General features: G+C 41.4%; 1 protein-coding gene across 3 annotated transcripts in view; it reads right to left on the bottom strand.

The window, feature by feature from the left end:
* LOC126383007 (low-density lipoprotein receptor-related protein 8-like) overlaps positions 1–12,311 on the bottom strand; it is a 161,213-nt gene that overhangs the window by 147,233 nt on the left and 1,669 nt on the right. The gene's annotated exons all lie outside the window — the stretch shown is intronic.

Below are 12,311 nucleotides of genomic sequence, written 5' to 3'. Positions count from 1 at the left end.
AAAAGCTCATCTTTGTCATGACATAAATATCATTTACAATATCTATCCACTCTTCAATTATTGAAGGTTCAGGAAGTAGCCAGGGCCGTGTGAGGGCTTTCTCACAACTTTTATTTTTTACTTGTTATTTACTAGTGTTTAAGCTGACCTGGGTTCATTTCATTGCCACTACTTTAACAAAAGCTAAAGCCGTGTGTAGCAGCATCACTTTATCTGTGATACTTTTGTGTAAAGACTATGTCCGTATTTCAAAACTAGCTCATCTCTCAACACATTAAAAAAACATTTCACTAGATGCATACACAGACTGTCCTCATTTTCACAATTTTACAACTGTCAGGTGTCGTGAACATTTGAATGAATTAAATGCATGCCGTCTGCAACCTCTATTTTTTACTTGACATTTAATATTGTTTTAAGCACCATTGTGCTGCTGAGGGAACACATTTTGCAGCGTTAATTGACAATCAAGAAAGCTCTGACTATGCAAGAAAGGAACATAAAGGGGAAATATGAGTGATCCACTTAGTCAAGAGGCGTGTGACACAAACTCTGGCACTTGAAACCTCTTGGGTTCGTGACAGCTTTTAAACAACATGATTTAAATGAAACCACAATGAAGTCTTAGTTGACTTAAAACCATAAAAGTTGAAGACCAGACGCCAGTGTTGAACCTCATAGAGGATTATTCAGTTTAAAAACCAGTGTTTTGAACAGATTTACAGTTTATGCTGTTGTTTTAATAATACCGTGGCACACTTTCAATGATTCAACTGGACTGAAACAGCATTTTTCATGAGGCAGCTCACATCGCTGAGTGTCTCCAGAGGAACGTGCTCTTTTTCCTTCAAAATGAGATTTCTGGGTGGTGTTGTGTTTAAAATGATGCAAATGAGTGCTTTCTTTTAGGTGCCGAGCACTAAAAACCGAGTGGAATGGGGCATAAATACATGACGAGTGAGGGCAAGAGGTTGAGGCTGAGTGATGTTTTATATCCCCACATTAATCCCTCTCCCTCTCTCTCTCTGGCTCATCCTCTCTCTCTTAGCATCTTTGCACTAATCTGAGATAATAGCTCAATTGCAGACTTCTTAATGATCACTTTGGGCAAGCCGGCTTTGAGACACGCAGACGCGGGGCAGTAGGCCAGTAGGGCCAGCGACCGAGCAAACAAAAACAAACACAGTTACACACATGTGGATGGGGACTAGACAGAGGCTGTGACAGAGCAACGGCCTCTGAGAGTTCTAGACACCGGATGCCAACAAATGCACAAAGTGCATCCAGGGAGAAAATGTCTAGTCACTGTCTAGCGATCAGACTGGGAGCTGATTTAAACCTGATTAATACTTGATTAGTATTGGACAAGAGCACTATTACTCACCACATTTACTGCTTAATGGTAAGGTGCTTTTTGTTGCTTTGTTACTTACATGCGCTGTGCATCTTGTTTGAATGTGCAATATGTAAATTGTGACACACTTTCTAACTGCACACATAATCATTATTGAAAAATATCAATAAATTAGGTCTCAAATTGCATGCAATTAATAAAAATCAGTTGTGAGGCAGAAAAATGCTGTCTTACTGTCAGTGAGTAAAATACTGTGAAATTTTATGTTTTTCAGTGACACATCATTTGGTGCTTTTTCTGGGTTTCTCTGGAAGTTAGAGCAACTAGAGCGAGAAGGTATAGATCCGGGATGTCAAACTCATTTAAGTTCATGGGCCTAATACAGTCCAATTTGATCTCAGATGGGCCGCATCAATAAAACCATTGCATAATAAAGTACACATACAGTACCATAAGCTCCAATATTCCCCTTTTTTGTGTAAAGAATTACAAGTTCATTCTGTAGACGTCCATCCTTCTACAAAACAGATCAACAGCCTGAGATGTCTCAAGAAAAATAAGTGCAGATTCAACAGTATGTCTCAGTTTTTCCACATTCAGTCAGTCTACTTCTCACTGTCATTACATGTGCTTTATCCAGACATTTCCTGATCCAGATTCTTTTGAACCAAAGCTGCTGATTGACAATATTTTTCACAATGTTCAATATCTTGGAATATGGTCACAATAAGTACTCATTGCTATATCAGAGAACTGTATCCTGGTCAGGGTGGACAAGCCTCTGAAGCAGAATTTTACCTGAAGTAGGTATTGTTTAACTTGCTCCTGAAGCCTGGCACCTCTTAGTCTAGTCATCTAATGGGCCACAATGGACCCTTTGGCCCACGGGTTGTATGTTTGACACCCCTGGTATAGCTGCAGCTGGAGCTGCTACATGATTCGCCTACACGTCAGTCCACGATCAGCCCCCCATGCTCCTTAGACTGGAAGTGGAAGCCCTGGAGAAAATGCTACATTAGCATTTAGCTAACTATGAAGTATTAGGTTAAAAGAGAGTAACATACAAAGCAAACAGTTAGTCCTTGACTGTCTCACTGTGATACTGGGCTGTTCTTATTACTCTTTGACTCTTTCCCCTGCATTACAACGAGCTCTTATGTTTTGTATAGTCATAGCAAAACAGGATTATTTTGTGAGAATGGAAATCAGTTTCCCCTCCTTGCTGTACAAAATGGCTAAATGACATGGTTTCTTGTGTACATCTTGAAGAAATAGGGTACACTGCCCAACTAACTCATCAAGCTGTGATCAAAATTCATTGACAAGAAATCTGTATAACCTGGAATGTGAAAAAAATCTTAAAATATCCTTAATGAATAAAACTCATCATCGTTTTTGTCTGTTCATTCTGTTGTACACCAACACATCCCACAGCAGTGTGTGACCAGGCTGGTGACCAGCATATGGAGAAGGTGCCAGGCTGTTGTGGCTGTGTATGGTTCTTCCACACGCGACGGAGGCTCCTGTTTGTTAAATTAATGAATTGTTAAATTGCCAATATGTCTTGTTTCTTCAGACTTCAATCATCCAATCCACCAAACAACAACAAACCACAAATTTTCATGGGCGCAACCCACATACTCAGCTCTGCTGCTCATCCCACAAATGCATGTTCCTTACAAATGTAGCACCATTTAAAAAGGGAAATAAACAGGCTTTCCAACTAGGGCTGCAACGATTAGTCGACTAATCGATGACTAATCGACTATTAAAATAATAGGTGACTATATAAGTAGTCGACTAATCGGTTTGAGTCATTTTTCATAGAAAAGTACTATAAAAGTACTCCAAAATATTCTTATTGCAGCTTCTTACATTCAGATATTGGCAGCTTTACACACTCTCCCATGACGGTAAACTAAAACCCTTTGGCGTGAGCACAAAACAAGACATTAGATGACATAATTTCGGGGTTTGGGAGAGACAGACCGACATTTTTCAACATTTTTTGATACATTTGATTAGTCGACTAATCGAAGAATTAATCGACAGATTAGTCGACAATGAAAACAATCGTTAGTTGCAGCCCTATTTCCAACGGTATAACATTCACTGCCAAGAAGCACTGTTACAACAAAGAAATAATCAACAAAACACAAATTTCTTAGTTTACAATCATCAGCACATCATCTGTGTAACAAAAAATACCAAATAAAATAAGAAATTATTCAAATCACTGAATATTTTTTCTAGTTTAAAGTATTACGTTAACATATAATTTTATTGTAGAATGGCTTGCTACTGAATCTTTCACAAGAAAAGAAAAAAGAAGCCATGATGGAGATGGGTTTGCCTTTACGATGGTATATACAGCAGTTGGCCCCACTTTTTTTTATTTAACACGAGTTCTGCTTTGACATGGGTGTATTTCTGAGGTGAGAGCTACAAGAGCCTGTTCTCTGGCCAACACGCTACCTGCACTGCACTGCCTGCAATGTCTACATTTATGCCCCTGGTATCAATGTTTGTAGGTTACATGGGGCTGTGACGTGCTCCAGCCCATGCCGACTCTAAATCATCAGTTAACTGCTGCCAGGGAAAACACCATCTAGGAGGTTGAAAGCTCAGAAGCGGTTTCCTCAAATATATCCAATAATGATTTTATTCCCTTTCAAAAAATGTGTCCAATAGCTGCGGTTTCATCATAGCTTATATTTAATTACACCAAACGTGAGAGGAATTCAAATTTCAGCTCGACTTTACGACCCTCACTATAAACACGCTCTTTCAGAGCTTCTTGCTTAAATAAAAAAGATTAAAAGGTACAGATAATTAGATAGAGGTCAATTTGACTTTCATGAACTCAACAATATTTGCCGTTAAAAAGTTTGCTTTATCCAGACTATTAAAGTAGTTACACTAATTAGGGCTCTATCATGATGATGTGAACTGCAAGTGAGTGAGTTAACAGAACACAAATTGACCACAGACCCAATGGAAAACATGCCTCATTGCATGGAGAGATAAAGGCGTAATCCCCTCCATGCTGTGTAACAGTTGTCAACAGCCGTGGAGATTATGGAGAGAATTTGATAGGAACACAAACATCCTTGCCGACTCACCCTGCAGGTCAGAATGATTTCTTTCCCCACTTTCTATCACTTTCTACCCACTCTCTTTGTTTTTACAGCTCATCAACAACGCCTCACTTCTATGCTGTCAGACGCATCCCTTCACACAGCACTGACAAGCGGAGGCAAAGACTGTGGGGGGAAAATACATTCACACAAACCGAGACATGTTTTCAACACTGATAAGTCAAAAACACAATATGACGGGTCTCTCTCTTCTCCCTGAAACCTCTACGACACGGAGCTGAACGTCACGTGTTATTCTTCCGCATTCACAAGTAGAGCTCAGTAGTTGGCCGAACTGCTTCCTCGTGTACAAACAGATGACATAACTTCACATTTTATGAAATACCGCTGTCAGCGAGCCTGGCCGGGAAGTGTCCACACAGTGGGGAGGACTTACAAACAACAACGACAACAACAGAGCCATGAGTACTCAAAAAGTAGAGCTGACTGGAAGTGTTTGTGCTCCAGTCGCCCCTCAGTGCCAAAGGGAACAGAGGCACAATGCTGCAGCAGCTCAGGATTTAGTTTTTGTTGGATTCTGTTGGCGAGAGGAGAGGAGAGGAGAGGAGAGGAGAGGAGAGGAGAGGAGAGGAGAGGAGAGGAGAGGAGATACAAAGAGGGTAGCTATGGTAATGGGGCCAAATTGGTTCTAAATAGGTATGTTTAAAGGGACAGTTCACCCCCCCAAAAAAAACCCAACATATTTTTCCTCTTACCTGTAGTGCTATTTCTCCATCTCGATTGTTTTGGTGTGAGTTGCAGAGTGTTGGCGATATCAGCTGTAGAGATGTCAGCCTTCTCTCCAATATAATGGAACTAAATGGCACTCAGCTTGTGGTGCTCAAAGTGCCAAAAACAAAATACATTTGAAAAACTCAACACCAATGTCTCTTTCCAGAAATGATGACCTGGTTACTCAAGATAATCCAGAAACCTTGTTGTGAGCAGTTTCATGTGGGAACTATTTTCTTTCTACTGAACTACACCCACCAATCGTATCACCATGCAGAAGGAAGCGTGCATCCACTGCTAGCTCACCTAGCGCCACTGAGCTAACTAACATTACAGCTCATGTGGAATTTAAACTTCTGCATCGAATCAACACTAGCCTCATGTGCACCTCCCCAGAGATGTAACTACACGTCGCAGCAACGCAGACCTCCTGTCTGTTTCTGTAAGCTGAAACCATTTCCCTCAGTGGAAACAAAGCTTTTATTTAAATTCACAAAATAAGAAACAATACATTGTGAAAACAATAAAGCCTCCACAAATTAGCATCTTATGTCTTGTGTGTGATTTATCATGGCTTCATATGGGTAGTGGAATAGTCCACTAGCCACTAGGCTAATTCATACAATGTCAACTGCCATAGGCCTGTGCTATTAACGTTAGCATGTTGTATTTGTTCGCGTTTAGTATAAGACGGGCCAAATTTTTTAACGTTACCTTTGTTAAATGTTGCTGTTGTCCCTGGCTTCATATTAGTGGAGGAAAAGTCTGCTAGCTGCTATGCTAATTTATACAATGTAAAATGCCATAGGCTTGTGCTAAAAACATTAGCATGTTGTATTTGTGGGGAAAATGTGTCCAGATAAAGACAAGTGCTTTGTGTGTGAATGCTGCGAGTTATAGTGAAGCTGATTTGTGTACTTGAGTTTGAAATTGTCTCTATTAAGCCATGTTTAATATATGTTTAATGTGTGTTTTGAGTGTGTTTTGGGTGTGTTTTGTACATGAACATAAAAATAAATCAACTAAATTTCACAGCACTTCACAGAAACCCAGACGCCGACCAGTGTTTTGGAGGTGTAACTGCACAGTGACACAGAAACTGCGCAAGTATAAATGCTCACAACGTCTGCTCTGCATAGAGCTGACACACAAGTATAAATCCTGCTTCAGTCAAGGAGAACGCCATTAATGTTCACATCTCGCGTTGTCACGAGCACAAGCCTCTCGTTCATGTGTAGACTTTTCCCTCTGCATGGTGGTAGGGTTGGCAGGTGTAGTTCAGTACAAAGAAAATAATATCTTGTAATGTATTTTTTTGGCGCTTTGAGCACCACAAGCCGTGTACCATCTAGTTCCATTATATTGGAGAGAAGGCAGACATCTCTACGGCCGATATCTCCAACACTCTGCAACTCACACCAAAACAAGATTGATAAGACAGATTGATAAGCAGCACTACAGGTAAAAGGAAAAATAAGTGTTTCTGATTTGGGGATTAACTGTCATGTTTAAACAAATAAAGAGAGGCGCAGGTAACAAGATATAACTATAAGTGAGCATTTAAAGGTCTTGAAGAGATATCTGACAGCAAAGCCTTTTATCTTTTTTGAAGAAAGAGAAGGTGGTAGAAAAAAAATCAAATGGAGAGGATAAGCAACACAAAAAGCAAATCTCACAATGTGAGGCCCACTTACTTTCAGTTACCATTGAATAACTTGTTTCTCAATGATCAGCTGTATCCAATGCAACACCTGAAGCCAAGCCGGTGAGCAATTGTGACTATTGTCAAGAGATGAAGCACTCAGAAGGGCCACGGTGCCGTTTCTTCACAGGAACATACAAAAAGCTCTAAAGAAAAGCAATAATATGGTTGGAAGCCAAAACTAATTTTAAATAATGTGTTCAATTTACAGACTGAGCAAGAAAGTAGAGAGGATCCGAATAACAGACCACAACATAAATAAAACATACCTGCACACTGAATCTACACTCATGTTTGTACTCTTTCCGCAACTGGTGTCAGGTGTAAGCTGTGCAAAAAGCAAGTGAGGTTCGAACACTGTTGAATAAAGCATCAAGCAGGGGTGGAAGGATACTGTGCATTTCCTAAACTTTGTGTGTTGGCAGGACTTCAATGACAACAACTGCAGCAGAGGAGGCTGCATCCATTGAAAGGCTTTTTTGGAATAAAGAAATTAACTTTGACTACAGGAGGTGTGGACGAGCGCCAGCAGCCTCAAAAAGGAGTTTGCCTCTGAAGGAGTTGTGCGGATTTATTAGGTAAAAAGAACACAAAGGGAGGAGGCACACAGTTTGTTGCTGACTCTGCATCTCAGAGGAAAACAAAAGAACACTTTGAGCTCGACGTGGCGATGTGAAAATGCCGCCCTGCAGGTATCGATGTTATATTCATGAACATGGATGAAATAGATCGTTATCACATTCAGGGATGAGAAGAAAGTCAAGCAGACGTGCTGGACTTTGAAGGTAATGCAAGAAGATGGAAACTGGGTGATATGCCGCTATAATCAGGGTGAGGATTAAACAGCGACTCCATGTCAGAGTTGGAACAAATCTCACTTTGAGAATTCAAGGCAGAAATCTTTTGTTGCCTCTGCTGCTGTCAACTCCAGACAAGGGGGGGGGGGGCTTTGCATCTCATCCTCACCCAGAAATGTTACGCAACCAGTACACAATATATAGTTTCTATTATGATTCATGTGGAGTCAACTTTTCAATTATTTGTCAGAAAAGTTTAGCACTCATCAGCATGCATGAATTTGTGTTTATGCATGTATGCATTTCTGCTCACATACGTGTGGTCCATACTTGTGTCCATGCATACTTATGAGTGCAATTATGCATGTATGAATGTATGGGTGCATGCAGTGACTGACTGGTCAGCGGGGAATAGAGTTTGGATGATGGGGGATGGTGATGGGCTGCAGTCTGGGGGTGGACTGGTGGGGGATGGGGTTAGCAGGAACAGGGCGGAGGATGGAGGAGGATCATGATGCATAAAGAGTCTGTGAGTGTTTTAATATATTTACACCTGTTCTGTGAGGTTCAGCTCTCAGGTTGGAAATGAGGCGACACTGGCGTGACAAATAAGGAGCTGCAGCAAAGGTTTCTTCCTGTCAGCATATTTCATAACCATGGTCTGCTGCACACATTCAGTCACCGCACTCTCAGGCTTGGCATTGTGTTGCAAAATAACAAATTGTGAATACGAGAAGAATAAAGAAAAAACGAGACCATCCGTTCAGCCACTCAGAAACTTAATTAAAAAACTCAACCACTTCGTAGTCAACAAGAAACTAACTGTATAATTCCTGCAGAGGATTTGCTGTGTGTACACGCTAAATCCTTACAGCACTCTCCTCCTGTGCAGCATATGTTGTGCAGGTTTACACTTCACTGCTCTACACTGTCTGTCCCTCTGTCTGTTAGCCTCCTCAGATGTAGAAATGGAAAAAGAGTATACAGAAGCAACCCCTGAGAGTGACTTTAATAGGAACGCATTAATTAAATATCGCCGGAGCTGCACAGTGTGGCAGAGACGCCTGTCTCCAAATTAAACAGGGTAAAAGTTGAACAACTACTATTCTTGCAGCCAGACGCTAGCAGAAAAGACTAGCATTGTAGGTTTCTGAAAACCACAAATACACTGCATTCACACATTTCATAAGTATCATGTTAACGTTTTTAAGTGACTTAGTATGTGAGCTGACTTTATCACTGGAGGGTGGAAGGGATGGTGGATGGTGTGTCACATAGGCAAAACACCTAGCAAGCTGCAGACCACTGTTCAAGGGCAACAAACAACAAATCCTCCTGTGCTGTAGGGAGTCATTGCTGTGTTCCAAGAGCTTTTCTAGGCACAAAAAAGCAGCTGCCAATTACGTGTTACCAGTGGCTTTATAGGCACCAGACGTGGTTGTTCTGTTGTGACCCATCACCGTTTTTCCAGCGGTGTTTTTAGCAACTTATCACTGTTGTTCCAGGAGCAAAGGCACCAAACGTGGGTGTTTTGTAGCCACCAACTGCTGTCTTTTCAGCTGCTTTCTAGGCATGAAAAGCAGTCGTCATATACAGAGACGTCGCTGCTTTTCCTGCCAGTATAGTGGCATGAAAAGAGATTCTTTTTTAACCGAAATGAAACTGCTTTTCCTGCCGAGATATGGCAACAAAAAGTGATTGTTGCAGAGACGTCGCTGCTTTGTCTGACAGGATAGTGGCATGAAAAGTGTTTCGGTAAAATGCAATTACAAGTGCTTTTCCTGCTGTGATAGTGCCACAAAAATTGATTGTTTTGCAAAGACATTGTTGCTTTTCCTGCTAGGGTTAAGCCTCCCAAAACTGGTATTTTTACCAAAACATAACTGCTTTTCCTGCCGTGCTAGTGCCACAAAAAGCAAAGTGTTTTTGTGCTGCCCTTTTCTGCTGGGATAGTGGCATGAAAAGTGATTGTTGCAGAGATGTCGCTGCTTTGTCTGACAGGATAGTGGCATGAAAAGTGATTGTTTTTTTACCAAGACACTGTTGCTTTTCCTGCCAAGATAGTAGCATGAAAAGTAATTGTTTTTTACCGAAACATGACTGCTTTTCCTGCCGTGCTAGTGCCACAAAAAGCAAAGTGTTTTTGTGCTGCCTTTCCTGCTGGGATAGTGGCATGAAAAGTGATTGTTGCAGAGATGTCACTGCTTTGTCTGACAGGATAGTGGCATGAAAAGTGGTTGTTTTTTTACCAAGACATTGTTGCTTTTCCTGCCAAGATAGTAGCATGAAAAGTAATTGTTTTTTACTGAAACATGACTGCTTTTCCTGCCGTGCTAGTGCCACAAAGACTGATTAGACATCACTGCTTTTCCTGCCAGGATAGTGGCATAAAAAGCGGTTCTTTTTTTACCGAAATATAACTGCTTTTACTGCCGATATAGTGCCACAAAAAGTGACTGTTTGTTGCAAAGACATCTCTGCTTTTCCTGCCAGGATCAAGCCTCCCAAAGCTGGTATTTTAAGCCAAAACTCGTTTTTTACGAAACATAACTGCTTTCCTTGCTGAGATAGTGCCACAAAAAGTGATTGTTTGTTGCAGAGACATCGCTGCTTTGTCTGACAGGATAGTGGCATTAAAAGTGGTTGTTTTTTTACTGACACATAACTGCTTTTCCTATCAGGCTACTGCTACAAAAAGCAATTGTTTTGCAAAGACATCATTGCTTTTCCTGCCAAGATTATTCTCCCCAAAGCTGATATTTTGAGCCAAAACATGGTGTTTTTCTCAACATAACCCAAGTGTTGTTTGTGCCTAAACCTAACCACATGTTAACCACAGCGCTGTTGAATTGTGAAGATCAGACAGTGGTTCAGCACTATGAGGATGCCAGTGCAGAGACAAATCTGACTCTGCTATGCAGGCCAGCCAGCCTCATCTGCCCGCCCACGCAGATACAGCACACACAAGGAAAGGAAATGGACACACGGTGAAGGCCACTCTCTAATATAATGACAAGTAATGCCGGACTGTCATAATCATCAAACGGTGGGTTGACAGTAGTCTCAGCTTAAAAGGCTTTCAGGAGGAGTGTTTTCACTCAGACCCTAAATGTGTCTGAGGCTCTGCCTGATGGAAAACACACAGGGGGTAATAAAACCTCGCTGGCAATTTCTGATTTCATTCATAAAGGAAATACTGAGGAAATAAAGCTTGACAGTGTAATGATTCCCTCCAAACATCAGGGGTTTGTGTGTGTTTGTGTGTGAGGCAGTGACACATGAATGTTTTAAGAGCAAAGACACTCCAAATGACCGGCTTTCTTTGGCATGCCCGCGGACTCGTCCTGCTGGCCTCAGAAACAGGGTAACAAAGGCAACACCTCCAGACTGACACGCAAAGGAACCATGAGGTGTCTGTACACAACAGGTCTGTGTGTGTGGGAGTGTGTGGGAGAAGGAGACAGAAACAAAGACAGAGCGAAAGAGGTATGAGGAGAAATACAGAGTAAGTATGTATGCATGTGTGGGGAGGTGCAGGAATTTCTCCCGAGCCACAATTAACCCAGACACAAAAGAACATTGCTGCACGGCAAACATGCACGGCTTGGATTCAGCTTTGGCACAACTTCACTGGTTTCAGCGCGAGCATCCTTCCAAAATATAGGCCACTGGCTCGCAGTCAGAAAGGAAACTGGAATTCTATTATTTCCGCGCAGAACAACACGTCCAAGATACCTGTCAGAGCTTTGTGCAGTAGACCGATGCACCACGCAATCTGTCTCTCAGCTGGACAGCTTCTTATTTGAAGATGATTGGAAAATGGTTCCACCCAATCAACCCTCATTTTTATAAAAAAGAAAGCATGCTTGTTGAGTTTCTATATATAGGGTGCAGCGGGGATGAAATCACCTGCACACACTCAGGCCTGAGGCACACACACACATGCCTAATCCCCACTCAAAACATGATTTTATTTGTGCCTCTTTGTAAACTCTGAAAGCTTTTATGTCTTCCTAAAAATAAGGCGCTGCCCTGCATAATAAGAAAAAAGAGTGGAAAATAGATAAAATGCTAATAGGATAGCAAATGCACCATAAAAATAATACGAAATTATGAGAGGATGGAGACCTAGGGGAGATACGGGTGCATTTTTTGGTTCATAACTGTTAACATTATGGGAAAATACAGCTCATTAAGATAAAGCTTCAATACACAGTCCAGTCATGAACACACCATTAAGTCAAGCTCTAATGGATAACTGATGGGAGCAGTTCCAGGTATTGTCTCGAGGAGATTAATGACATGAATCTAATTAGTTTTTGAACTTTTTGAGCATACACCCACTGGCCACTTTATTAGGTACACCTTGCTAGTACCAGGTTGGACCCCTTTTGCCTTCAGAACTGTCTTAATTCTTGGTATCACAGATTCAACAAGGTGCTGGAAACATTCCTCAGAGATTTTGGTCCATATTGACATGATAGCATCACACAGTTGCTGCAGATTTGTCGGCTGCACATCCATAATGTGAATCTCCCGTTCCACCACATCCCAAAGGTGCTCTATTGGACTGAGATCTGGTGACTGTG

The sequence above is a fragment of the Epinephelus moara genome, chromosome 21 (genome assembly GCF_006386435.1).
Source record: "Epinephelus moara isolate mb chromosome 21, YSFRI_EMoa_1.0, whole genome shotgun sequence".
NCBI lineage: Eukaryota > Metazoa > Chordata > Actinopteri > Perciformes > Serranidae > Epinephelus > Epinephelus moara.
Note: the sequence above shows the minus strand (reverse complement) of the source record. Positions and strands in the feature narration are given on the sequence as shown.